The sequence below is a fragment of the Crocodylus porosus genome, unplaced genomic scaffold, assembly GCF_001723895.1.
Source record: "Crocodylus porosus isolate Cpor-Errol unplaced genomic scaffold, CroPor_comp1, whole genome shotgun sequence".
Taxonomy (NCBI): Eukaryota; Metazoa; Chordata; order Crocodylia; family Crocodylidae; genus Crocodylus; species Crocodylus porosus.
Window position 1 is genome coordinate 23,059,735 of NW_017728949.1, and position 27,858 is coordinate 23,087,592.

The window sequence follows — 27,858 nt, forward strand, 5'->3', positions numbered from 1 at the left end:
ACACGACTGAAGCCTTACTATTGACAGGCAAATCTTGCTATTGACTTTTTTTTGAGAAAAAGGTAGGGCAACAGGGGCTAAATAGAAATACTTGAGCCAAATTTTCCAGAACAGGTTACTTACTCCTTGAATATCTAATGTAAGGCTCCTTAAAATTAGACCATCTTCCAAAAATGCTGAGCACCCTCCATTTCTAAATAAGATCAATGTCTCAGGACAATAGAGAATTGGAGCACTCAGCTTTATAAGTACTATTTGCAGCCTACATTTTCATATGCTCAACAAAGAAAGTTTTATACAGCTAAATCATTTTTCCCTCAAATGCGCATCTCTTTAAAAAGTAAATCATAAAGCTTTCTTCTTCTAAATAAGAGCATTCATACATTCTACATACACTTGAATACCACTGTAGCAGCCAACAACAGCATACAAAATCATGATGACTTTTGAGGTGGCCCATGAGTGCCCCCTAAAGTTCTTGTCAAGCACAATGTTATGGGAAAGGATGGTGAAGCTGAGCTTTAAAAGATATCAGTTCTTGTAATAATGAGAAGCTGGCTGCTGGCCAAAAAAATAAGGATGCCTTGATAGTGAAACTGTGTTAAAAAAAAAAAAAAAACAACGAGAAACTGTCACCTTAAAGATTTTAAAAGTAAAAACAAGTAAAGGTAAACGTCTATTTATCAGGCAAAAGCAAGTAAATAAGGAGATACTTCTAAAACTATTGAAGTTACAGGAAATAAACCTTCCTTGTAATGTTTTATTCTCCATTCAGCCATTAATATACATATTATCTCCAAGGACGAAAAATGTGTCAATAAACTCCAGTTTAGATCTGAGAGATTTGGTGCAGCAATTCAAACATAACTGCATGAAAAATATCTGTTGTTCCAGAAAAGGAACAAGCTATATTCTGCTTTGCGTTAAGAAACCAAATGCCTGCCTTTCTGCTGGTGAGTTCAGTGTTACTTCAGTCTGTTTCTCCTATTGATAGGCCTTAGTTACAACTGAGGAAGAAGCTGAAATTAGAAATGATTTGATATTTAAACTCAGCTTTGGATCAAAAATCATTGTTACATTAAATTAAAGCTCAGCATGCTGGCATTTTTCAGACTGTCAATCAAATGAATGCTCCAGAACCTCTCTCCAGTAACATCAGTATTGAACTACAGACCTACGAAAGCCAGGAAAACTCAGGAGTTACAACTAAAATTCTTTCCTTATAACAGAATTGTGAAGAGAAAAATGGTGTCCATCTGCTAATGTTAGCTTTATCTTGAATTAGATGGTATATAACAGAGTAGTGATGAAAGATATTTAAACAATATTCTGACTGTAGACTTTTTTCTTAGTATTTCCCTTTTAAGCTTTGCATTTTAACTGTTGGCTATTAAGGCATGGTATTTTGAATACCTGGAAAACTAGGAAAGGTTTTTTAAAGTAATTTCATTCTCTCTGTAGTAAAATAAAGTCAGATCAATTTTATTCTAACCTCCATTACCTGAAATATTCTTTTAATTAAAATGAAGTCATTTGGCCTGGCATTTATCAAATATTAGAAAGATTTCTATATCCATGTATGCATATGTGTTTGTACCCAAACACATGTTCTAAACCCAAATCTTTAGCTGAATTTATTTTTAGTCCTTCTCAGATCCACTAACTTTGGCTATGTTTAGCATCAGACAGGATCACCTGAATGTATACATAACATTTTAAAATTTCATATTTTACCAACAATGTTTATCATATTGTTTTAATTAGGATTTTTTTTAACCTGATTATTCTGTTCTTCTCACTAGATGCTTTATACACTTCTGATTTACAACTTGTTTAGTCCTCTTCAATTTAGTATTAATTTAGTAATTTTTTTTGTAAATTTTGTAAACTGCCATCAAAGAGATTATAATGGTTCTTTAGAATTGTAGAAGACAGTGAGAAAAATAATTTACTTTTTGGTTTGTTTTTTGTACACTTTATAAAGCAAACATCTACATTTTTAACCTGATAGAAAATAATGAGATCTCTAACGGGCCTTTCAATTTTTCTTTGTTACATATATTTAGATATCTTTGTGGAAAAGGCAGCATAGAATAAAACATCCTAGCATATGAAATAATGCTCTATATAAGAATGATAAGAATTCACTTTTTTCTAAATTATAAGTATTTGAATAGAGAAAATAATCCAAACTTTAAAAAGCATTAGATCACATGATAGAACAGTAAGTTTACAAAAATGATTAAATACTAGCTTTTTATTCAATCAGCTAATCAAAGTATCTGGAAACTAATTTCTTTATCTCATATTGTATATATCTTAAAAATACACCGAAGAATTTTTTGGTTATTTTGCCTACACTGAGAACACCAATTTAAAAAGTTACTCAGAGTAAGACTTAAAGGCCAAACGATAAATACTCGGGAAGAAAAGATTTATGGTGGTGGAGCTATAACAAAACCCTAACTATTGTGCTGTTATATGAATTGTGCTGTGATACATTTCTTTCCTCCTGCGAGGTAGTAAACAACTTCACCCATCACTGAATTTGCAGGAACTGAAAGCACCGTTCAGAACTGAGTACCTTGGCCTCGCTGAAATCAATGGAAAATTTCACCTTGACTACAGGTAAAGTAGTATCACATGTACTATGATAAAGCATTAATTAAAAGAATCATATGGTATTTATTTTGTGCAAGACCAAATTAAAATTAATGACCTTTTTGCTTTTTGAGTGTGGAATATTTCATATGATTTTTTGATTATTAAAACCCACCAACATTCAGAAAAAAACTCCCATTTCCATAATATGCCTATAATTGCAACACTATCTTTTCTATTTGCTCATAAAGAAAACTCAGACCACCCCACAATTAGCAGTGAAACCATGAATACTTTCTTCGTTAACCACAAATGGCTCTTTTCAGAAAGAAATAGCTCACATATGTTCTAAATATGTTCAGTTTCATTAGACAGTGAAGGTACTGTGAATTTCATACTTTATTCAAAATTTAAAAAAAGATATGTGTATGTACAGTACAAGTTTACAAAAATGGGCAAAAACTCAGACATTTATAGATTGGAAGAGAGATACAAAGACATGGTACTTTAATGTATGCTTCTTCATGTCGAATTTCTACCAGAATTATTAACAAAAAAAAACCTAAATTCTTTTCATCTGTAAAACTCAAAGCAATTATTGTTATCCCCATTTAAAAAATGGGGACAGAGAGGTGCAGGGAAGTGATGTGACCTGCCCAAGGTCACGTCTTTCAATACCATTAGTGAGTTCATAATATTCTTCTGATATTATGCCAGTCCTGCACACGGAAAGGAAACAGTTTCTTAGCAGAAGAAAGAACAATCTGGGGTATGTTTTTAAAAATACATCTAGTTTCATAGCAACTTATATTCTAAGAATGATTTAAATAAAATGACTGTAGTTGGCAGACTACTACAAAATACTGTTTGCTAATATTCCTTCCAGTTCCAAACCTCCTGACCGTAGTTGTGTACCTTTTGATCTATTGCAGTCAAGATTCATTGCTGAATTCATCACTCTGCTAGCATCATGCTAATTGATGCTTAGCCTTTGTGCTAGCCTTCTGCTGATGCTATGTTGTATGTTGTAAGTAAATCACTTACACCCATAACATCAAAAATTCTATTGGCAAAGTATGAATTTTACCCTCTCTAAAAATGGAGTATTCTCATACAAATATTTGATGAATGTTTGCTCTTTTTACAAATTCTAATAATTAAATGCAAACAACTATATTCTTGGGGGGTCCAAATGTTGACATTTTAGGGAAATTTTAAATTACACCTAAAAAATTATAAAAAGTTTCAGTGATTTTTCATTTTTTTGCCTGTTACAGCACAGGTTCAAATATTTCAAAGCTTTGAAATTTCTTATCTTTTTAACACTGAGACTTAAAAAAAAATTCTGTTTCTTGTTCCTTTTAAGACACATCATTCAAGCAGCACTGCTATGAGTGGCATGTGACCAAGTCCACCAACCGTGTGCTTAGGCCGTTTTTTTCCAAAAAGCAGTCTTGCCCACACTTGCTCACATTATCTTGCAATTCCAAAACCAAATCCTTAATCCACAACAAAAAAAATATTCTTCCATCCCAAAAACATCAACGTGAGTTTTTCCATTGACTTTACTGGGACCAGAATTTCATGTATGTTCCAATACATGTGCGTTTATTTAAATTAAGGAATTAGCAGAAAGCTTTATGTAGATAACAATATTTCTCAATTTTTTTCTCCTTCCTACAGTAGCAGTTTATTCATTTTAGCCAATGCTGCACCTAGAGAATCAAAGTAGTAATATACATTTGATTTCTTGCTGCATCATGGTGACAGCTGTATTGGAATTTACTTTTACAGACTACGCTTGGAGTTTTTGAGCTATCAACTCCTGAAGGCAACCATACCTCAGAAACTGGATTCAACTATTGATAGCAAAGCACTATGATAAATATTTGTTTCACAACTCAAACTAAAAAACTTCCCCAAAATTGAAAACAGATTTATTTCATAAAATGTAGCATTTCCTTTACTTTCTTCATATGTGTGAAAATTTTAAGGCTATGCAAAAAATGGGTTTTTTTCATTTCACCAGAGGCATAACAGTGCCACTCCATACCTGGGGCAGCTGTGTAAGGGAGGAGGACCAGCTCCTCTTCTGCCAGTTATACTGGTGTGATCAGCTACCACTGCAGCAATGGCTGCTTTTGTGCCCCTACACAAAGGCACCACCTAGGGCTGCTGCATGGGTCTTCCCCCTAGTTCAGTTATGCTACTGCATTTCATTGATGTCAGCAAAACAAATGTTAACAGCTTTTGGAGTTGCATTCTTGAGCTGTAGTGACTGAATTTCATGACTGAAATTAAATACTGTTTTTCCAAGACCTTATACTATGGTATGAAAGACGTCAGGCCCGGTTTCCCATAGCCATTTACCAATATTTGCCTACCATTCTGACAAACATAGATTATTTAGGACAAGAAAGAATAGCTACATGAAGTGAAATGCAAAAGAGATACAGACTTGTTCTGGTACTATTTGATGAGCCCTTCACCTTTTCTAAATGCATTGTCCCGTTTAGTCACGTAACTTGGGAACTGATTCTTTATTTTAGCGCTTGGGGTGCTTAATAAGCATCACACTTCATAGCATAACCACTCAATAAGATGACCATTTTCACCAAAACCATGTTTTCTGTTTAGATTAGAAGTTAGTTTATACACTTTCATTTTCAATTAGCCCATTCTTTCTCTGTGTGATTGTACTACAAATACAGCGTGGTTCTTTTCCACAGACAGGAAGAAACAACCAGAATCTCCTTCAATAGCTTCAACAACAGCCTGAGCTGTTCTGGACAGAGTTATGGATCTTGTTCATAGGAGCCTTGCCCAAGGGGAGAATGTCACAATGGTGAAATATTGGTATAAATGCATTTGAATGATCTCAAAGGACACATCCACACAAACACACACCTGTGTTTTGTGGCACCTCAAAGGCTTTTCAGGTGCTACAAAATGCACCCCACACGTAATTTGGTTCTCTGTACTGCATATTTACAGAAAAGAGCCAAATTTAGATACTGGGAAATCCTGGTATCAAAAAAAGGTGTGCAGGGAAAAAAAGGCATGTGCCACCCAAAACCAGAGTGTGGCCAGCCAGAGCAACACTTCAGCTGCCATCCAGGCTCCACCCATCCAGATCACCACTCGTGCAGCCTCAGGGGGCCCCCAGGAACCCAAGTAAAGATGCTAGGGCCAGCACAGGTGCTGGCCTCAGCCTTCCCTATCCCACCCAAGGCAATTTGCCCTGCACCAGAGCACGTGTGCACAGGTATTCCCCAGTAGAGTGACCACCCACCCCTAATTGGGCAGGACAGTCCTGGAATTGGAACCTCAAGTCCCAGTCTGCATGACTCCAGAACAGCATTCGTACAGGATTCATAGTATCCTGCAGGGATCTGGGTTTTCTGATCATTGCAGAAAACTGTGGGAAACAGTACATTTCCCCTTACAGGCTGGCAGCATTCCATCCTGCACAGGGCTGTTTGGGACTGCTGGGAGTGAGACACAGGGGGCACCACATGCATGTGTGCATCCACACGCATGCACATGACCAGCAAGATATCCAGACAGCATGGAGAGAGCTCCCTGCAGGTAATTCTATGAGGGGAGGGGGCATAGGAAGGGAGGAGAGACCAGATTAAGACTCCCCACTCCCCCACTGTGAGGGAGGGAGTGGGACAGGGGCCAAGACTAGGGGTGCTGCCCAGCCAGAGCAATGCATGGTGCCAAGACATGGAGTGGGACAGAGCCACAGGCAGCTCATGGGGGGGGGGGCTCCCCTCCACTGGCACACCTGCTGGGGAGGCATAAGGGGGCACATGCCCCCCCTAAATTCTTTCATGGGCTGGAGATGGATGTAGGCTGCCTGCTGCAGCCTCAGAGCTCCCCACCCTGATGCTCTCACCCTGGGAGTCCCACAGTAGCTGCACCACCATCATGTGGCATCCTCTGCCCACCCAGCAGTAGCAGGGATGGCAGCAGTGGCATGGAGTTGTGCCCCCCACTGCTGCTGGATGGGCAAGGGGCGTGTGGCACGTGTGGGACTCCCTGGGGAAAGGCAGCAGGGCAGGGAGCCCCGAGCTCACAGAGGGCAGCCCGCATATGCCCACAGCCCACTCAGCTCTTCTCCACTGTAATGCCACTGACAGAAAGGGAGGAGAAAGTGGGAGCAGCAGAAGCCGACATGTGTCCTGCCTTTCCATTATGAAAAGGTGGCCACTATTCCCTAGGGACTTTCCCCCAGGGAACACATGTGCACACTCATCTGTATACACCAAAGTTGTTCAGGAAACTTTAATGCATTTGAATGGTATCATTTCCTCTTCATGACCCTGGTGGCTTTACAGCCTGCATCATTTTTCTTGTAACTATCTTGTAGCACAAGCCAGGCAAAATTTACTCTTCAAGGATATGCAGAGCAGAATGTCTTGCATAATTCTGGACTATGCACCTCAGAAAAACTCTTTTAGGGGAGATATTACCACCTGCCTGCCATTATGGTTGCACAGAGAGAGAGCACCTGTATCTGTTCCTGCCCTAGGTTCCTTCTTGGGCTCTACTACACATCTGGCATTATCCAGGTTGGTTGAGAGTCCACAGTGGAGTGCAGTTGTAGATACCCCATGCTGCCAAGGCACATTTCTTTGCAGACTTTCAACTACTAGTTGCCTTTCTTGAGTTTTTACAAAATTCAGTACTCATTTCACTCTGTTTTTTAAATTAAAACTCTTTGCACATGCTCTGTGCACCTGCCCCCCTAATTTAAGCACATATTTTTGGCATCAATCATGGCCCTGAAGTTTCTCTTTCTGTGTGATAGCCATATACAGAGGGGCTCTCAAAAGTTTTCTATGCAATATCTAGCCTAGCACCTCATGTCCATAGAAATATTATTTGGATCTAACATACCCTTCATGTTGCATTCATATTCCATGCACAATGGCTGACACCAGAGATCTCCATTGCTAGAATCATGGGTCACTACAAATTATGCTAAATTGGCAAATTATGTACTTGGTACATAACCCAAGCCAAGTATCTTTGTCCTGTCTCCAATCACCTTCTTCATTATCTCACAGAGTCCGTGGAAAGCTGAGCTCCATGCTGCACCAGCAGTATACTCAAATTGTGTAGATCAGTGGTTTTCAAACTGTGGTCCCCAGACTCCTGGGAGTCTGCAGACTATGTCTAAGGGGTCCACAAAAGGTTACTATGATCGATCAAAAATGTGTGAATAATACCCATACTTACCATTCAAAGGTGGGGGCAGGGCTCACCCTCCATTCAAAAGTTATTAGGTCTCAGCAAATGAAAAAATATTGGAAACCACTGGTGTAAATTGTTGCTTTTCACACACTGGAGCCTCAGACAGCCAGGAGCTCTGAGCAGAATTTACCCAAGGAACTGAGGACATGGCAGCAATAGCACTAAGAACTAGTTAACACCAGCAGTTTGGATTCTCCTTCATGGTAGTTGTCCAATATTTACTTTCTGAAATTTTGTTTTTCCTATACATTGTAAATTGGAGGCTCAACCAGAACACCAAATCCCAAATATATGCAACATCCACATCCAAATCCAGCTGTCAGCTCCCCCAGCACTGTGCAAAGCAGAAGGAAAGGACCTGAGTGCGCACATATTCTGGAGATGTCCAGAACCATTCTGGACCCTGACATTACAGCTTGCACCCTTCTCAACTCTAAACTACTCTTTCTACAATTCATTCCACTTTACTGAGAGAAATCAGTCAGTCCAGATAAGGAGATCCTCCATAATGGCATTCTGAGATGATATGTACAATTCATCCATCGAAATAAACACCTCACAGATCCTTAGCAGGGGCCTTTGTATGTCACTATTTTTAGAGACTTATGTCAAGTTGGGCATGAAAGAATATTAAGCACATATAGTAGATTTGCATAGGAAAGCAGCCTCTGTGAGATGGAATAATCACTGAGTGATAGCTATGATTACAGGGGAAACATCACTTTATAAAAAATATTCAGATGACAGGTTTTTGTATTATTTTGGGGCACAATAAACTGCAAATTCCATAATAAAGACAAGGACAATCCACTTGAGAGGATAAATAATATGGAAATGTATTTTGTGGCTCTAATGCATAGCAAATAATTTTAAAAGCAATCTCCCCATTTACTGGTTTATCAATAAGTTGTAATATTGGTCTTTGCACAGTTAAAAATACTCTGAGAGTCAGGTACAATACATAGTATTTACAAAGAAATGTAAGATGAACTGTGCTAATCACAATCTTAGATAGTCCCAAGAACAAAACTTAAGCCCACCACAGCTAAAAGAGGAGTCTGTGTAACTTGATCTAAAAAGTGAGACCTCCTTGTTATCCACAGCAATATCTTTTTGTTGTAGAAGATATATGAAGACCTTACATTATGTATGTGGGAGGGAGACCTTTTTAGCCAGCTCAGTTCTCATAAAGACTCACCCTTCTTATTTAATTGATAATATAAATGAACAAAAGAACTAGAGCTGGTAAAAAACTTCTATTTTTTTCACTGAAAAAACAATGGAATTTGGGGGGGAGGTTGGTAATAATGTTTTATTTCTGAAACCCTAAATATTGATCTGAATATGTACTGAAAAGAGTTTCTGGGAAAAGACAAAGTTAAAAAAATCAGTTAAGGAAAGAAGGTGGAACATAATATGCATTTGGGTTTGGGGAATGAACAACAGATGGTAATACTTTATTTTGTGGTCTGTGTCATTTGCTGATTTTCAGAAGGTGCGATAGAGAAATAGACTTTTCAGAAAATATGAAATGCTGTCACACTATCATGCATGGAACCTCACTGCAGAGTGACGGCACACTGTAAGCTTGCAGAAGGATCATGTGTCTGCTACATAATACATAATGTGGCTGGTGGCATAATTCAAGGTATGTGCTGGCTGGTAGCATAAAGCTAAAAAAAAAAAGCAAAAAACCCAAAAAAAGTCTTTAGGAGGGAGATTTGCATGTTACTGAAAGAAATCACTGATATCATTGAAAGAACTGCCATCAACACAAATAGATTTTGAATTAGGCCCATAAATTTCCTTGGAGTTTCTCCTCCCCAGTCACCAGATCTACATAGTTTACAGGTGTTCTTACTGTGTGTATAGACCAATGTCTATGTGATGGGAAATGTTGCTGTCCTCTCACTTGGTTGGCATGCGCCTGTGATCATTTTCCCATGTGAGAGTCATGTGTCTCTAGTATTTTTTTTACCTTTATGACTCCACTTTCACTCTAAAACTGGGACCACTTCCACCGTCAAGAGCCAATAGTCTCCAGCATGGATGATCCACCAAATGACTTCCTACTCACTCTTTTGATCCCTACCCTAAGGGAAGAATTCTCCAAATATTTCAAGGGTAGTCTTGGAAGAACAGAGCCTGCAGGTATGTCAAATATGAGAAATAATGATTAAAACTCTACATTCCTCTAGCAGAACTAGAGCCAGGATTTGGATGCTACAGTGATGGTGACCAGCAAAGTATCTACCAAACCAATGTTCAAAATGAGAAGCCCTGGTGTCTTCCTAACTGCCAAAATACTGATACTTGGTATTTGTAGCATTGTATGGAGTCTGATATGGAAGGACATTTCTCATACATTTGCCAAGACAGCAAAAGAAGTACAGCTTGTTTAGAGTCAAATGTAGAGGGTGGTATGCAAGAAACCATTTGCCATGCATAGCCTCCAGAAGTTTATATTGCTCCTACAATATCTGGAATACAAACAGACAAGATTCTTTGGGTAAATCTGATATCTTTTATTAGACCGACTCATATAGTTTGAAAAAAAAATAGTTTTTTTTCCAACTGAGTTGGTCTAATAAAAGATATCAGATTTACCCAAAGAACCTTGTCTGCCTATGTCCATAGGCCAACACAGCTACAACCTACACCCCTGGAACAAAAATGGTGTTTTTCTTCAGCATCTCTTACTGGCACTGTATCTATTAGTTATTTATTCATGTATTCCTTATGTAGAGCCCTCCAGTGATACTGGACTTCTGACCTAGTCAGGAAGCAATAATAGCATGTCTTAGATGCCAAATCCCCACTCATGTCCCAACTTTATAGAATTAAAATATTTAAAATAAATTGTGTTTACAGTAATATAAAGGATCCATTTGTCTTCACAGCTTCACTTCCTTTTTTATACCTGCAGACAGTCCCCATCAACGTTAACACTGCATGGCTGAGTGGCAAGACAGGTAACCATTTACTTTGTTTTGCAAAATGCCTTTCATGAAGGAAAGGTGTAAGTCTAGTAATCAAAGAAGGAATTTGTGGGACCAAGGCCAAGGTGCCATAGAAGCAAGGGAAGTCTGAGAGCACTACAGAAGTGTTTATGAAGGTGACTTTGGCATCCAATGTGACCCATGAGATCTGTGGGCTCAGTGGGAACACCCCTCTGCCATTTTCAGTAAGCACTGGTGAAACAAACCCTCATAGAAGCATCATTGTATTTCTTTATGCTGCCATGGATCTGGCCCACATTAATTCCCAATTATCAATGAGTATTAAGTTATTTCATAAGCATAAATTATTGTTCTATTGCTTATGATGGAATAATACCTTTCTCTTGATTATGCTTTTTGTGTGCTCTATTCACTTAACTTACTCCTTAGTGTCCTCCCCATACCACTTTAGCCGCACTTTCCAGCACACTCAGCTAAAACTCAGATGGCTGAGCATACCAGGGAACAGGGAGTATATGAAGGGGAATTCAGGGTATGGGTTACCTTAAACATAGGGTTAGTTAGCATTAGTTCAATTTTAGTTTACTCAAGGCAATAGGGAATCATGATTGAAACCTCCTTGTGATACTTTAAAAATGCAGGCCATGTCACAAATGTAACCTTTCAGTCAGGATGAAATTCTGTTAAACATATTGAGGTTTTGGTTTTGCAGATAAAGGTCTTATTATTTAATCACCTTGGGGCAAACTCCTCACTTGACTTGCCAAAAGACCATTACCTATCTCCCAGATCCATGCCTTAAGTAGGACAGAAAAAGATTCTCATCATTGTCAATGGAGCTGTAATGGGATTATATGGCCTCTAGCTGTCAATCTTTGTTTAGGGAAAGGTATTGTGGTAAAACACAGAAATTTTGACTAGAAGCAGGCTAAATGAACCTGTTTCTCAAATGTCTTTTACCTTATGACAGCCAGGAAGAGTTGTGAATACTCTGGTGATGGATGCTATTGACAGTCATAGATAGAAAGACCAGCACTTAACAAAGAGGTAAAGGTACTACATAAAAGTAAAGATATTACATTTGTGGCTCAGAAAAAATAAAGACAAATTATTAGTATTTTGTCACAAAAGATGGCTTTGTATGCTTCAGTTATTTTGAAAGTCAGTATTTAAGAGGTATCATAGCATTGCATGAGCAGATTTACCATGGGTTTCCTTATTTAAATCTGTTACATAGAAGTACATTCTTTAGAAATAAAGAAAGCACATTCCTAAAATAAAAAAGGGAACGGTTTTCTAAGGGGTCTCAAGGAAAGGATTTGTAGTGAGTGAATCCATTATTATTTGTTAAACATATGCAGCCTTGCATATGTTTTAGACAGTCTGAAGATTTGTTTTAAACAGCTGATTTGCTGCAGAAAGGCAGTTGTAAAGAAATTTAAAGGACATAAAAATATTTATGAGAATGACCAAAGATCAGTAATATTCATAATATGTTCGGCAAACCCATCATTTTTTTTACAAGCAGGAATTATATTAATACTGTCTTTAGATGTTCATGGTGGTTGTATAACCTTTATGAAATGCTTTTTTGAGTACTCTTAACCTTGCCAAACAGGGCATCAGAAAATCCAGTTTCTGCTAATAAGAATTCAGGAAGCATGGAGTTAAATAAGTTTGCCTTTTTCTAAATCTGAACAATTGGAATCAGCAGTTTGCATTATTTTAAAAATGAATGCTTAGAATCAGCAATTTTCTTTTTTTTTTTTAAGATCTTGAGGGTTTTTTTTATTTAAAGTGGAAAACTACATTAAGTGCAAGGCACTCAACAAAAAAGCAGTCATAAAGCCTAAGTATTCTTAGAGTTATAAAATATGTCCGTTGTGGCAATTCTACTGCCAACAATGAAGTTTTAAGCATTAATATGCCTTCATTGCAGTTTTAATGCCTTAATATTGACTCTATAGCTCTTTTGGGTAATTTTGCTTTCTCTGGTACTTGAAAGGTGATGATGTCAGCGTTCTTCATACTGATTCATATGCAGGTTGATGAAGCTGAGTTATTTATTGAGTTCCATTATATTTTCTATAAACATTAGTTCTCAATAAACAGAGACATTTAGCCGAGGGTTTATTTATTAAATAGGTACTGTACAGATGGTTTTGCCACACATGATGTGCTGCAGAGGATATTACTCAGGAATAATCAGCTGTGTTATAGCTTGGCTAAATTAATAAGATGATAATGATGAAATTGATGCTTTTGAGCTAGGCTTGGTAAATGGTTTTTGCATAAACAAACTGATAAATTTGAGAAGCAATTACTTGCTTGTCAAAGATAAAAACACAACAGGGCCCATTTATAGTTAGGTCCTATTTATTTTTAAAGATTGTACCAGATTTTATGTTTAATATGCTGCAATTAAAAAATAATACTTAAATGAAGAATAATAAAAAACACTAACTTTCTGAGTTCTTCAAATCTGAGGATGCAACATTGCTTGGTTAGACATCAAGTAAACTTTTTTCAAGGCTTTCACTGCGTCTAGAAAAAAAATTATTGTTTTATGATATATGCTGCCTGGAATTATACATTATATATTCTTGAACAGTTTTTGATAGCAAAATATGTTTGGAAATTAGACTGTCTTGTATCAAGAAGCCTACCCTATTATTGTGTTCAAATAAATATCTCACTATCACAAACATATACACACAAAACTTTCACACCAGTGCCTGATAAAAGAATAATTCAAAGTTAAATATTCATAGTCTTTATGAATATGAAAATAACCCTAATTTACAAGATTTAGATACTGGACTAAACTGGTTTGGCCATGGTTCAACATGTTTATTCACAAAAAACAAATGGGCCAATTAAATGCAAACATTCAGGTTCCATGCTGCAGAAAACTGCACAAAGCTGTGAAAAAAATTGATTTTCTATAGTGGGTAATAATACTTTACAGTGACAGAGTTTAGTGGATTCTATCAGTAGTTTTAAAAGCACTTTACAAACATGAATTTAGTGTTGGACTATCCCTGTGAGATAAACATTACTACCTTAATCTTATAGATATGGGAAAAAATGAGCCACAGAGGTTAAGAAGCTTCCTCAAGGTTGTACTGTGAATCAACAGCAGAACCAGGAATGCAATCCCAAACCTGAATTTTTAGCAAAAGAATCTTTCACTGAATTGGACCCTGTAGGGTTTACTGTCTTTTCTCCTTGACACAAACACATAATTTCTATTCACATCAGAGAGAGTTATACTTATGTCACAAGGGAGAATAAATCCCTATTTAAGGTGTACATACAAAATACATGCCAAGTCCATTCATATTTTTCCATGATGGAAGAAAGGATCCAGTTCTTCAAGGCTCATCCCCTCCTGCAAGATTACTCCTTTACCTCCAGTAAGCACAATGAAAGCTAAAAACATTCATTTCCTCTGAAGGACCCAATCCTGCTTACACTGTTTACCATCAGAAGTTGTCTTGTGGGGCTAACTTAAAATGAGACTATTCATGGTATTAGGCACAGTTGTGCAAACTCAAGTAGTTAAAAATGTACTTGCCTATAAGGCATGTGCATAGTCATACTGAGACAACTGAGTTCACTTTTGTGCTTAACGATCAGGACATATGCCCAAAAGTTGGCGTTGCAGAATCTGATCCCTATACCCCATTTCTCCAAAGACATACACCCGTTTGGACATAGTCTTATCTACTTCAATGGGTGTCCTCACAAAAAAAACGTACTGACATAGACATATCCCTGTGGGACCAGGGTTTGTTTTTTTTTTTTAAATATCTATTCAAAGTTTTTCAGCATTAAAAACAGATTTTTTTCTACCATTTAATATGTATTTACTAACTTATTTTGGCAAATCTGGTACGTTTTAAACATACCTAAGAAAAAGGTAATATATGTTTCTTGGATAAAATTTAAATGAATATAAATACATCAACTCACATTATGCAAAAGGAGTAAAGTAATTCCATTTGATATATTGATATTAGTGATGATTATACAGTAGAACATGCTTGAAAAATCATAATTCTGTGACACTAGTAATATATGCTGTACTCCACCAATCAGACATCAGATGATGCATAATAATTTTATTCTAAATTAACAATGATTGCTCCATGAACTTAATTGCAGAAACATTCTGACAAAGAAATCTACATTTTTCAGTGACCTGCAAATTTTTAACGTCAATAACCATATATTGCTTGCAGACATATTTGAAATTAAGTAAATGTTTTGCAGTTGTCTGCAGTGACAAAGCAAGATTTCAGAAAGTAATTCATAAATGTTTTGCTACTATCATGGAGTAGATTGAAGGCAAGATATTTTAGGTTCCAAGATGGCAAAATGCTCAAATATATATGCTTAAGGGTGTGACTTGTCTCATTGATTTCAAAAGGAAATACTCAAAAAATAAAGGAAGTCCCATGGTCTATTTAGTCCAATATGCTGCCTCAGCCAGCAACCAGCACCCCATACTTTAGATGTAGAGGTAAAAAACCCTTCAATAACAATGTGCATGTACTTACTGGTAAGCACATGATTACATGTTCATAGGATTCAGGCCCTAGTTACTTTGCCATGTTGTCCATAAATTATCTTATATTAATATATAAATTTAGTCTACAATCCTGCCTACTTTGTTGAAAATCACTGAATAGAATGGATAGTCAACAGGGTATGCCACTGTTAAATTAAATTATGTGGGGGAGGGGTTGTAGCTTTAGTAAATAATTCACATTATACCCACGTACACTTGCAGAATATAGTTCTTTTATCAGCAAGTTCTATACTGGTATATCCTAAACCAAGGGTGTTCATCCTCCTACCCACAGGCCAGATGTGGCATCTGAAGGCATCTTTTCTAGCCCACAAAGCTCCCAACAGATCCAGAAATGTGATGGCAGGGGAGCAGTAGCCATTAATATGGCCACCTGCCCCCCTGCCAAATTCCCAAACCCCAAGCCCCACATAGCAAGTCAGAGCCAGGCCATGTCTTCTAATTCCCCCCACCCCAACTGCAAGGCTGGGTCACAACCCCTTCCCCCCAGTTCTGGATTGGGGCTGGCCCACACCCCCTTTCCCCACAGACCCAGGTCAAGCTCCTTTCCCCTTCTGGGCCACACTGAGGCCAGCGTGTCCCTCACCTTCCTGCCTCTCCCAACCCAGCATGGCCAGATGGCACCTACTGGATTGGAACCACTGGTCAGATCCAGCTCACAACCACTGGTTCGATCTGGCTCACAGACAGACTAGACACTGCCCATCCAGCCTGCCAGGGAAAAAGGTTGAGCACCTTTATACTACACTAAGCAACATGGAAAGGTCTGAAGGGCATTTGTTTCCTGTTACTACACTTTCAAACTTTGCCTCTTAGTGTTGATACCAGAGAAGCCAACTGCCAATATAATTTTGGGCGTGCAGAGACCTGCCTTCTGGTAGTTGAACCAAAACCATCAAACCTGTCCCACAGATGAACAAACAGCTATCAGATTTGATTTAACTCTCATCTGGACTGGATTAGGGTCATTCTCAGAAAGCACTGAGTTGGGGTTCTTGGTTACAAGCAAAATTATTCCTCCTGCTCCCCATGTCACCTTTTCAGGAAATGAAACATTGTAACTCTACAGATGCATTTTCCTATTTTTCTCTCTCCTTTTTAACTTCTTATTGTTCCCTACCATTCACCCATGAGTGGCATGACTTTATTGCCTACTGGAGTGGAATGAAGAACAACACTGATTTGATGGCACAAAGCAGAAATGAAGGTGAACATTCCATTTTCTACTGCACGGTAGGAAAGAAAGCAGAACTCCTGGGTACATGTTCTACTCCAGCAGGCAGCAAGAATAATCTAAACATTGAGGCCAGTGAGTCCTCTTTGGGTGGCTAAAAAAGAGGTGCTTTTACAATTAAAGATGACTTAATGACTGCCACGGAACAATCCTAGGGGAACTCTCTTGCATCTTTTAAAAAAAGAAAGCTAAAAGGAGTTAAGTGCTTGTACAGCATCATCATGTTTCACTTGCTTGCAGAATAAGTGTTTGTTAAGCTGCAAACATAGATAAGCACTAAAAATAAGGTAATGTATGTTTCTTGGAGATAATTTTAGTGAATATAAATGCATCAACCCATGTTATGCAAAAGGAATAAAATAGTTCTGTATAATATTTGAAAACACTTTTTATTATTTTTAATAATATTTCAGTAGCATCTAGCAGTCCCAACAGTGATCAGGAATACTTTGCACAGGACACTATATGCACAGACAGCCCCAAAGGGATTATCACCTAAGGTAGGCAAAAAAGGCAAAGGCTGGGAAAAACAGCATTATTATTGCCATTTTATAAATTGGCAGTTGAAGAACAAAGATGTTAAGCTATTTGCCCAAAGTCACATATCCGAAGTCTGTGGCAGAGACAGGAACTGAGTTCACATTATCTGAGTCCTACTTCATTGTCTTATTCACTAGAAATTCATTTTAATCTGTTTATTTTAACAACTGTGTTTACAGTAGATAGAGAAAATTGTTATTCACAAAAATTCTTAGTTACATATTTATATAGCCACACTCATTTATAAATGTTCACAAACACTTATAAAATGTGTTTGATGGTTTATGACTAGATTTGAAAATGTGTGAAACTCTCAAAGCTCAAATAGTTAAAAGAATATTTGGAAGTACAGAATAATTGACTTAGTTGAGAGAGAGTTAAAGGGGATGGTTACTTTATTGGGCCATCTCCAAAGAAACTAATTTAGCTTAATTAGCATGATAGCATTGCCTACTGCTTAATCGAGACATTATTAGAAAAAATTCTGTTTAATAGTGATGCATGCAGCACTTTGCCTGATTGTTATGTTGTGCTTAACCATGCTGTAGATAAATGTGAAATTCTCAATTCCAATTTTGTAGGATGGGCTTTTCAAAATAGCCTAAATGACTTGAGTGGAGTGTGTTTAACATTCTTGGCTGAATTCTGATTTTGATTTTTTTTTTGACAAAAAAATGCATCCTTGAGAACCCTAAAACAACTTGTGTATTCATTCTGGCTTTGCCTCTCCCCTTTGCCCTGCCCTTTTAGGGGGAAAATTCCAGGAAGAAAAATGTCTCATTGTGATGTTTTCAAAAGAGTTTAAAATAGAATTTAAGGACATTTCTGAAAACCTTTTAAAATGTCATAATGTCTATTATGAAAAATACTCATTTTGGACAAAAGAAAATGTTTGTTCGAGGTTGTTTTTTTTCTTGGGGGGATGGCGCTTTTTCAGAATTGATGGCAAACAAAAAAACATTGATTCACATAGCTTTATTTAGGTGTACACATGCCATTGAACCTGGATAGGAGTTTCTAAGAAATTTAGACATTTTCAAAATCCCACCCTTAATAATACAGAATCCAGCAACATTGAAGCTTTTAGATAAACCAAGTGTGGGATTTTCTGAAAGAGCCAAGCATGCTCTAATCAAAGTGAAAAGCTAAAATTCCTATTGACTTCAGTGGCAGGACAGTTTGTAAGTTATGCCTACTGCTAAAAACTAAACTACATATATAACAATCTGAGTCAGAAACTGCAAAGTATTTAGTCTAAATGCATTTATACAACATGAAGACTTCGATTATCAATGAGGCTAAAGGAGTTTTGTGTCTGTATCCCATGGAATCTTCTTTTGAAAATCCTAGCTGTGAACGCTGAACAAGTCACATAGCTAAATCAAATCAGACATGCCTGTGTTCAAAGGAAGCATCAATTTAACAATACTTAGTTAAGCATTCATAAATAGAGTATGAGGAATCTCTGCAAAACTAAACAGCTAATGCAGTCAATGGACATTTCTTTCTATAGTTCCTAAGACAACCTTAAAGTCCCTAAAATAACCTTAAAATCCAGAATATGCTAACACTTTAAATTAGACTAACACTTTAAATTAGACTGGTTCATTATTCATTAATTGCAGTAAAATTCCTATAGATGTATTTATGATATCCATATCCATACTAAATGAGTTCATCATAAATAATGTGATCATAAAGAATACCAAAGGAACAGATAATGATTAGAACATTAGTGTAAAGTGTTAGTGAAAAAGTTAGTGTGCAACTGGACAGTTCATTAACAAAGTCCAAGAGCAACTAATAAAATATGACATAGTTATAAATGCAGATTACGAGAGCAACTAATGTTACAGTTATAAAGCAACAATAAAGAGCTAAACTATCCAGCTGAGGTAAAGTTTGTGTCTTATGTCTAACGAATGTTGTTCTGAAGTATCAGCATCATTAATCTGAATTCAGTAGGCAATTTCTGTTGCACTACGCTCTCAGTAATGCAGCTAAGACTCCACAACATAGACACCCTGGTTTTGGGGGGGCTTTGATCTGGGGGAAGGGATGAGAGGAGTAATTTTTTCTTGTTTGCGTATCTCTTCCCAATACTTATAAGGTCCTATCACCACAATATCACCACCATAACAGAGCATCTCAAAATATCTCCTTGAGATAGACTGCTATTTTCATGTTCCTGATAGGGAAATGGGGCACTGAGAGTATTTAGGCTCTTTGCTCCCTCTTGATTTTTCTTGGAAAACTCTGCTTAAAAAGGTTACTTTGAAAAATCAATCAAGTATGCATGCCCAGGGTCACAAAAAAGTTGTGTGACAAAGCAGCAAAATGAACCAGTTCCCTACACTGTCCTGGGTTTGTATTCTAACCCCTGGATTTGCATTACATATGAGAAACATCTTCTCCTGACTTAATTAGCCTGTTGATAGCTAAAGAACATATTGAGCGCCTCTACACATAGCCATACGGTGACATTGATATGGTGCCATGCTCTAATACTTCTTTTTGGAGGTACTAAAGCACAGCACAGTAACCACCCATACTGTGCCATGTACATGGTTAAATTTTGCTGCTACGTTGCCGGAGCAGCACACTAAAATGGGGGAGCGTGCCACTATGGCAGTGTAGCTGCTGATCACGTGTAGGTCCGCATAATCACTATGTTGCCATAGCATGCTGTACAGCAATGTAGGTCATCATTATGGCAATGTAGAGCCACACATAGACACACCCTTTCTCTCCCAGAAAGGGATACCAATGAATCAGAAAGCCATTCCTGAAATTAAAAATGGAAATGCTGCATGGCAGAGCCCTGACAACCTGTACTTGTCACCAGATAGAAACAGACAGAATTTCTTACCTGTAAAATGTTTTTTTCTATCTGCCTATACAGCACCTCTCCTCCCACAGGTTGCAATCTGCTCATGGTTTTCTCATTCAGTTCTGCAGAGGACTAAATTCCATCTGCAAAGTCAAAGCTATGTGCCAAAGGAGAAAAAGGGGGGTTGCATGAGGTTCAATGCACAATTTGATTCCTGCATGCATTGCCTCAAACAGAACTAATCAGTGCACCTACTTTGTTTTGAAATGTCTTCAAATCCTGCCCTCATGCAGAAAAGTCACTCAGCCATGGAGTCATTCTGAGGACTTCCACACCAAAATATTAAACTCAAGAAATGTAAAGTACAATGTAGTCAAAAGCCCTATCTGTCTAGACACTTGGATGGCGCTTATCTGTGCACCTCCTAAATATGTAAAAATAAAAATAAAAACAATCTAATGCTTCATATCACTAGGTTCAATAAACATAGGCATATATGAATGAGAAGAATTAAGCAAAGAACTTTATTGTGGAACAGTAGGCAACTGCTGCAGACCTTTGATCTCTCTCATTCTTTCTTTAACTAGGTAGCTTCTCTCCAACTGAAGGATGATCTTCCAATTCCCAACTCCCTCAGTCTCCTGCTAGGGAGCATCTCAAAATTATAACTTCTGTCACTACATCTTCCCTCTTAAGAATAGCTACAGAAATCAGTTAAAACAGAAATTGATTAACACCTATCTATAGAGGAAAAGTTACTAACATGTCTCTCAGGAATGAGTCTTTACCACTCATTTTCCTATTCCTCCTTTTTAGCAGCTCTTTTAACAAGTCTATGTGACTCTTTTAGGAGGTTTCTCTTTCTTCTTAGCCCAATGGAGTATCAGATCCATTTTCTGATTTGTTTTTAGTGAGATTTTCCTCCAAGTTGTGATAGCCTTGAATCCTTACACTGGGATCCAACTGACTTGCAGTTTTGGCAGCTGTGTTTTGGCAAGTTCATTAGCTACAGACCACTGAGGTGATTTTCTTTTTTTGCATGATAAATATTTGCATTTGTGTCAGTAAGTACATTTCTTTCCATAAGGACATGGTTCCTACTTGTGTTCTAGAACAGTTGGTTTCTTCCTAAGTAAATTGTCCAAGTGTGTGCTGTGATGGCCCAGTGGATCATCATGAGGCATGAATGTTGTGTCTTCTTGTACTGCGAGCACAGACTTACCTAGATTCAGTTTCTCTCAGGCTGCCAGATCCAAAATTGATGTCACCTTCCAAAGTACCACAACGGATGGGAGTTTGAATACTCTATTTTTATGTTGGATGCTGGCAATGCATCTCGCCTTCACTGGTGTGTTTGTTCCTGAATAGCCAGTTATTTTGACATGTGTTGGAGTTGCTTTTGGTCTCAATATGAATTTTTTATATTCATAATCTGAAAAAATATTAACCTGAGCTCCAGCATCCAATTTAAATTAAACCATTGTTTGTTGCACTTCCAAGTATACTGGCAAAATCCACTGCATTGATTTTTCTGAATTCTACCATATCTGTATAAAATTCTTCTGGTATGCTGTCATCTGCATGCACTTGAGACTTTTGTGTTTGAGATCTGCAGCCCTTGCCAAAATGGTTTCTCTTCTTACAGTTAAAAAAGAGCTTTCTAAAAGCAGCACAATATTTAGGGCCATATTGTTTTCCATATTTGACACAAGCCAACATTTTTGCCTTCTCTCCCTTAGTATTCTCCTTGCCAATGGAAAATTCCATTGTGAGGTAGCTTTTTTTGGCTATATTCTTTCATGCCAACTGCACAGACAACCCCTTTTGTTGCATCCAGCTTTACAGCCTAGGTCTTTGCAGTTTCTGCTGCCCTAAACATTTGGATAGTCTTTTTCTACGGACAAGATTCACACAATAGTTTTTCTTTTCATTCAGTGTCTGCAACTGCACAAATAATCCTATCTTTAATCAGAGATTCTGCCAAGTTCCCAAAAGCACAGTTCTTGGTCTCTGTAGTTCAGTGATGTACTGATCTCTATTTTTCTCCTGTTTGCACATTTAAAAAAACCATTTTTCAAGGGTCTCATTCTTTTTTTTGGCATGTAATACTCATAAAATTTGGAGAGTATTACATTTAACTGAATATTCTGGCCTTCTGCAAAGGTAAAGGTATAAACATCCTGGGCTTTCTGCTGCACAACACACAAGAAGATAAATGATTTGACTTTGTCAGGTTTTTTTTCTGCTGCTGTGGCTGCAAGGAACCACTCAGACCTGTGCCTGAATGCCCTCCAGTTCTCTGTTATATTGTCCAACAGTAGACGGGCAGGTGGAGGATGCAGCACTTTCATGACAAACTGTACTTAAACTATATCTGTGTAGGAAGATCACTTACGGTGACCCTTGTCCTTCTACACACCTGCATTGCTCCACTTGCTCTCAGGTTCCAGCTTCTTCAATTTGGATCTCAAATATTTTCAAGTTCTGTCTCATTCACCAATTCTGACACCAAGTGTTGATCACTGGATTCAATAAACACAGGCATATGTGAGTGACAAGAACTAGACAATGAAATGTAGTGTGGGGCAATGGGCAACCTCTGCAGACCCTATGTCTCTAACTCTCTAGTTACATGCTCTCTAATAGAGGAACCATCTCTGAATTCCCCACTGCCTCAGTCTTCTGTTTGGGAGCTTCTGTAAATTATAACTTCTATAATTACATGGTTTTCCTTCCTAGGAAGATTTCCAAATATCTGCAGGTTTCATTTTCTTAATGAATCATTTTGATTTTTCCATTTCAGAATGATATTTTGAAAATAAACTTGCCTCAATTTCATAAAAAGGGGTTAAAAACATACACATATCAAAACAAAATGTCTTATTCCGGGTAGAATAAAACCTCTTGGTTGCACCAGGACAATATTCTATTTCTTTTCATTTTGCTAAGAAAATCAAAAGAGTCATTGAGATGACTTGAAATTATTTTTTTCTAATGTTTAAGTTTGATCAGTAAAGCAAAAAAAAAATCAAATTCATATAACTGTAATGTTATTAACAAATACAGGTCAGAAAATCCAATTAAAAAAAATAGGTAGATGACTAATGAATAATAGAAATTCAACAGCATATACATTTCCTGAAAAAATGGACAAATGCTTTCTGTACAGTTAAAATATGCAGATGGAAAAGGTGCCTCCTGTATTCCTTGTTTGAATTTTACAAACAACATAATATACTAGTAAAAGTGACATTTTCCCCACATGACAAAATCTAAGTGCAAAGAGAACTCAGCCATATGGTCCCTCACTTTTTTGAAAGGTACATATACAATCCTGGCTTGGAATATTTAATACATAATAATCCTACAAATGTAGGGTACATCATCATAATTGGATCTATCTACTTATCTTTAAATAGGGAATATTATGCACACGGCAAGATTTTGAAAGTTTTACAGGAACTAAAAGACTGTCTGTCTCTGCAAAGACTAGGACTAAGTGCAGACATTCAGGGAGGTTAGGGAAAGGTTAGGTCATGTTTAAATGGCTACCCAAATTCAGGTAAGGGATGAGGGAACTAGCAAGGGAGGGGTTGAGGGGTAGGGAGGCAAACAGGCTAAGGGGAAATCAGGGGTTCACAGAAGGATGGGAGTAGGCATGATCCATGGGGGGAGGGAAGGGAGGTGGGATCTGCAGGGGAACAAGTGTACAAACATGATCTGCAGGGGGATGGGAGGACAGGAATGATGCATGGGTGGATGGGGGTGCAGGCATGATCTGCATGGGGACGGGAGGGAAGTTGTGATCTGTGGGAGGGATCAGGAGGGGGAATCAGGGGGACAGGCAGAATCCACAGGAGTGATTGGGGGGAAAATGGGATCTATGGGGGGTTGCTGGTGTGTTTGGTGGGTTCAGGGGTGCTGGGGGGTCCATGAAGGGTTTGGGGGGGGAACCAGGGGCTATTTTTAGCCCCTAGACCCCCCAGCAAACTTACTCCCCATCTCTCCCTCCACCAATATTTACTGTCTTAGGTCCTGATATCTGAATGCTGATCAAAACAGTACCCAGAGCATTTTGCATGGTACAGAGTTTCAGCAGGAGTGAGGGGTTGGATGCTCCATCCAGGGGAGGGGCCAGAGAGCTAAAAATAGCCTGGTACAAGTAGACGAAGTGCAGCCCTGGGGCTGGGGCAAGTGGCTGGGCTCTCTCAGCCCCAGGGCTGAGCAGGTAACTGTACTGAAGTTCCATGCACCAGTCTAATGTAGATTGATTAAATTTGAGAGTACATCAATTCAGGTCTAATTTTAGACTGGTTTGTGTGCATGGAATGTCTGTACAGTTATGGGTTTAAATTGATTTCTGACCACTGAAACAGGGTCTAAGTGCAAAGTCTGCACCCGGATAAACTAAGCTAGATTGGGTGGCCATTTTTAACCCAATTTAACCTCTCCCTCACCACCGCAAATGTCTGCACTTAGCTTATTTTGACCAATTAAAAAATAAACAGTGTTAAAATATTGATTTTGCCTTAGTGGGCAGATTTCCTGCTAGGCTGCAGCCTATGTACCCATAGGTGAGCATACTACAGAATAAGTAATTTATTTTCCTTGGTGTTTCCTTGAAAATTTTGGCCTTGATTGCATGTGGCAATGTGGCTAATTTTTAGGGAGGGCATCAACATGGCCTATATTTGGCTGTTATTCACATTATTCTTACACTGAATAAAAAGTCATTGCTTAACCTTGCAAAGTTTCCTTTTCTGAAACAAGTGGGTAATAAACTAAAGCATTCTTGGGACTTCTTGAGGTGGGGATGAAGTAAGATTTCATATGACTGTCAATAGCATCTGATGAAGCAAGTTGTTGCTTATGAAAGCTTATGCAGCTTTGATTTAATTAGTGTGTATGATGCAACTCTAACCTTCCTTCTGCCTGAATCCGCACTAAACACAGCTAACTACCTCTCTCTCTGTTAACCCAAAATCAAGTAAAGATGTTCTTTATGTGGCCATCACTTAAAAAGAATTCATTGCCAGCTTTTGAAGTGCTCAGCACCTTTAATTCCATCAGATTTTCAAGAGAGCTCAGTACCCAGTACCTAAAAGGGAGCTGAACTCTGTTGATAATTTAGGCTACATGAACCTGAACAGTTTAAGTGCAGCAATTCTGAACTTCTTTGCAAACAAGAAACTGGATAACAAAGAATCTTTGTGTGAAGATATTTGTGCAGCTCATGCTCTAATATATAATCAGAGCTTTTGTTCCATGGCTTGCACATCCAAATTAATTAAAAATTTATATGACCAGAAGTTCAGTTCAGCTTGCATTTAAGGCAGAGGCCATTATTGTTCATGTATTTGCTGTCTTCGTCATGGAACAATTATCTGCCCATTTAGAAAATGCAAAATTTGTTTCTATTTTAATAGATGCTTCAAACCATAAAAAAATATCAAACTGCGTCTTATTGTAGTGTGCTTAAAAACCTCCTCGAGGAAAACAAAATGCTCAGCTGCTCTTGCACTTTGAGTGACACTCCTGATTGTCTTTCTAGCAGGGCATATGTCAAGCTTTAGTGAAAAGTAACAGACTGATGACATTGGGAGAAGGAAAACTAACCTGGCACTGTGGGTGGCAATAAATATACCTGTATGCTAGATAAGCTATGAGCTGGGACAATAATAAAAAAGGGCAAGGATCCAGGGGATAGGAGGAGGTGAATAAAAAGATGCTACGGTTTGTTTGTTTTTTAATTCCTCTAAATTTAAGAAGTTTCTATGTTCTTGTTAGTTGAACTCAATCATGTTTTTGATACAGATGATTGAATAGTTTTGCAACCACTCCACATTATGCCCAATATATTTTCATGTATGTTGGCAGTTTTACCTGCTTCTTAAAGTCAGTATCAATACATTAGTGTCAGACTACATCAGTGATAAGTAGTTACTTTACTTTTTGCCTGTACACTGAGTTGGACAAAGGCAAGATTTTTAAGCCATAGCAATGCATGTGACTTATAACAGTGGCTGTTATAGAAAGAAAACAGGTACTTCAAACCCTACATACAAAATAGCTTTCAAAAAATGTCAGCTTCCCCTGTTGTGCCCTACTTGCTAAACTTCAGGTGATCTAACCAGGGCTGTCAACATCAGGTGTTTATGTTCCTCTTACACCTACTCTTCACAAATTCAATCACAGCATGTCATCAGCACCAAGCACACACCCAACCTGCCTCCCTCACAAACGTATGTCTGTCAAGAAAGAAGTAACCCATATGTTTTTAAACAAGGGCGCACCTTTACAACAAAATCCCAGTTATCGCTAGCCCTCTTACTAAAGTGCTTAAGGACTGATCAAACACGATCTTGAGCCTCAAACTATTATTCACAGATAAAAATGGTACTTCTATAGAAGTGCATATAGACAATTGGTTCAGGCTTGACAGAGAGTACAACCTAGTGAGTTTTCAGCAACACTGTTTGTTGTCTAGGTCAGTGATTCTCCGCCAGGGTTTCCTGGGACTCTTTCAAGGGTAGAGCAGGGTTCCACTCAATACTAGTGCTGTTATGTGGGCAAAAACCTGCCCATGATTCACAAGATAAACCCAGGGATTTTAAATAGGAATCCAGTGTCAAAAACTTTCTGGCCTGTTGTGGGCTCTGTGAATTCTTTGCAACAGAAGAATTATTCTATAGTTGTCCATAGTCAAAAAATGAGAGAAAATTAAGAGCTGGGATTTCTAAGCGGTGCCTTGAGTCTAAAAATGTTGAGACCCACTGTTCTAGGTGTTTGTTGGGCTTCTCTTATTGACTACTGACCCCGCCCACGCCTGGGCTTAAGCTAGTAGGATTCTAACAGGATCACATGCATATGGCTGCAGAAATAGGGGAAAACCAACTATTGCCATTACATCTAACATAGTATAGACCACCAATTCATACTTCCTATCACATTGAAAGGATTCCTTACTTTAATTTGAATCCACTTATTTTAACATAGTAAAATCCCTAGAATTTAACCTAGAATAACCCAATTCAGGGTGCAGGCATGAGTCACTAGGACCCAACTACCACCGCCACTTTTCCCCACCTCTCACCTGCAGTGTAATATGCCAAAAGCCCCCTCTGCCAGAGGCCATGCCGTCTAATGGTGGTATGGAAAAGGCAGTGTTTTCTCTCGGCTGAGCCCCTGTGGCATGTAGCAAGGATAGCTCCCTCTCTGCCTGAGCCCCAGGCAGATGGCTACCTGAGCCACAGGCACAGTACACGGAGACACCCACTGCCAAAGGCTGCTGAAGGCCATAGGTGGCCAATCCCTGGTCTCGCTTATGGCTTTTTGCCTCAAACCATAGAGAAATACCGTAAGTATCCCTAACATCATTCAGGAACTCTATAACAAAGTTCTTAAAAGGCAGCTTTGAAGTGTCTTGACCATGCAACCATTCTCTTTCTTCTTGCTATCTCCTCATTTACTCTATATCTTCTAACATCTGCAGTGAGAAAGACACAGATCCTACAGCCAGGACTCATTTCCAGAGTAGATAATCTGATGTACTGAATGAGTCTGTGGTTATCCATGTGTGAGGAAAAACAGTGATGATATAATTCAGAACTGTCCAACTTTTAAGTGGCTGGGTCATCACTAAGGCAGCCTTCATACTGTGAGAACCATGACAAAAAGACAATGGGAGACTCTGCCAGTAGGATTCATAGATAGGAGAGGAAATGACTCAGGAATCCTTGGTACTATTCCGGTACACTCTACTGGGTGCAAACACTTTTTCCTATGCCTCTCAGACGTGTCTAATCTGCCCTGTCCCCTCTTCACCTTCTGTTCCCTG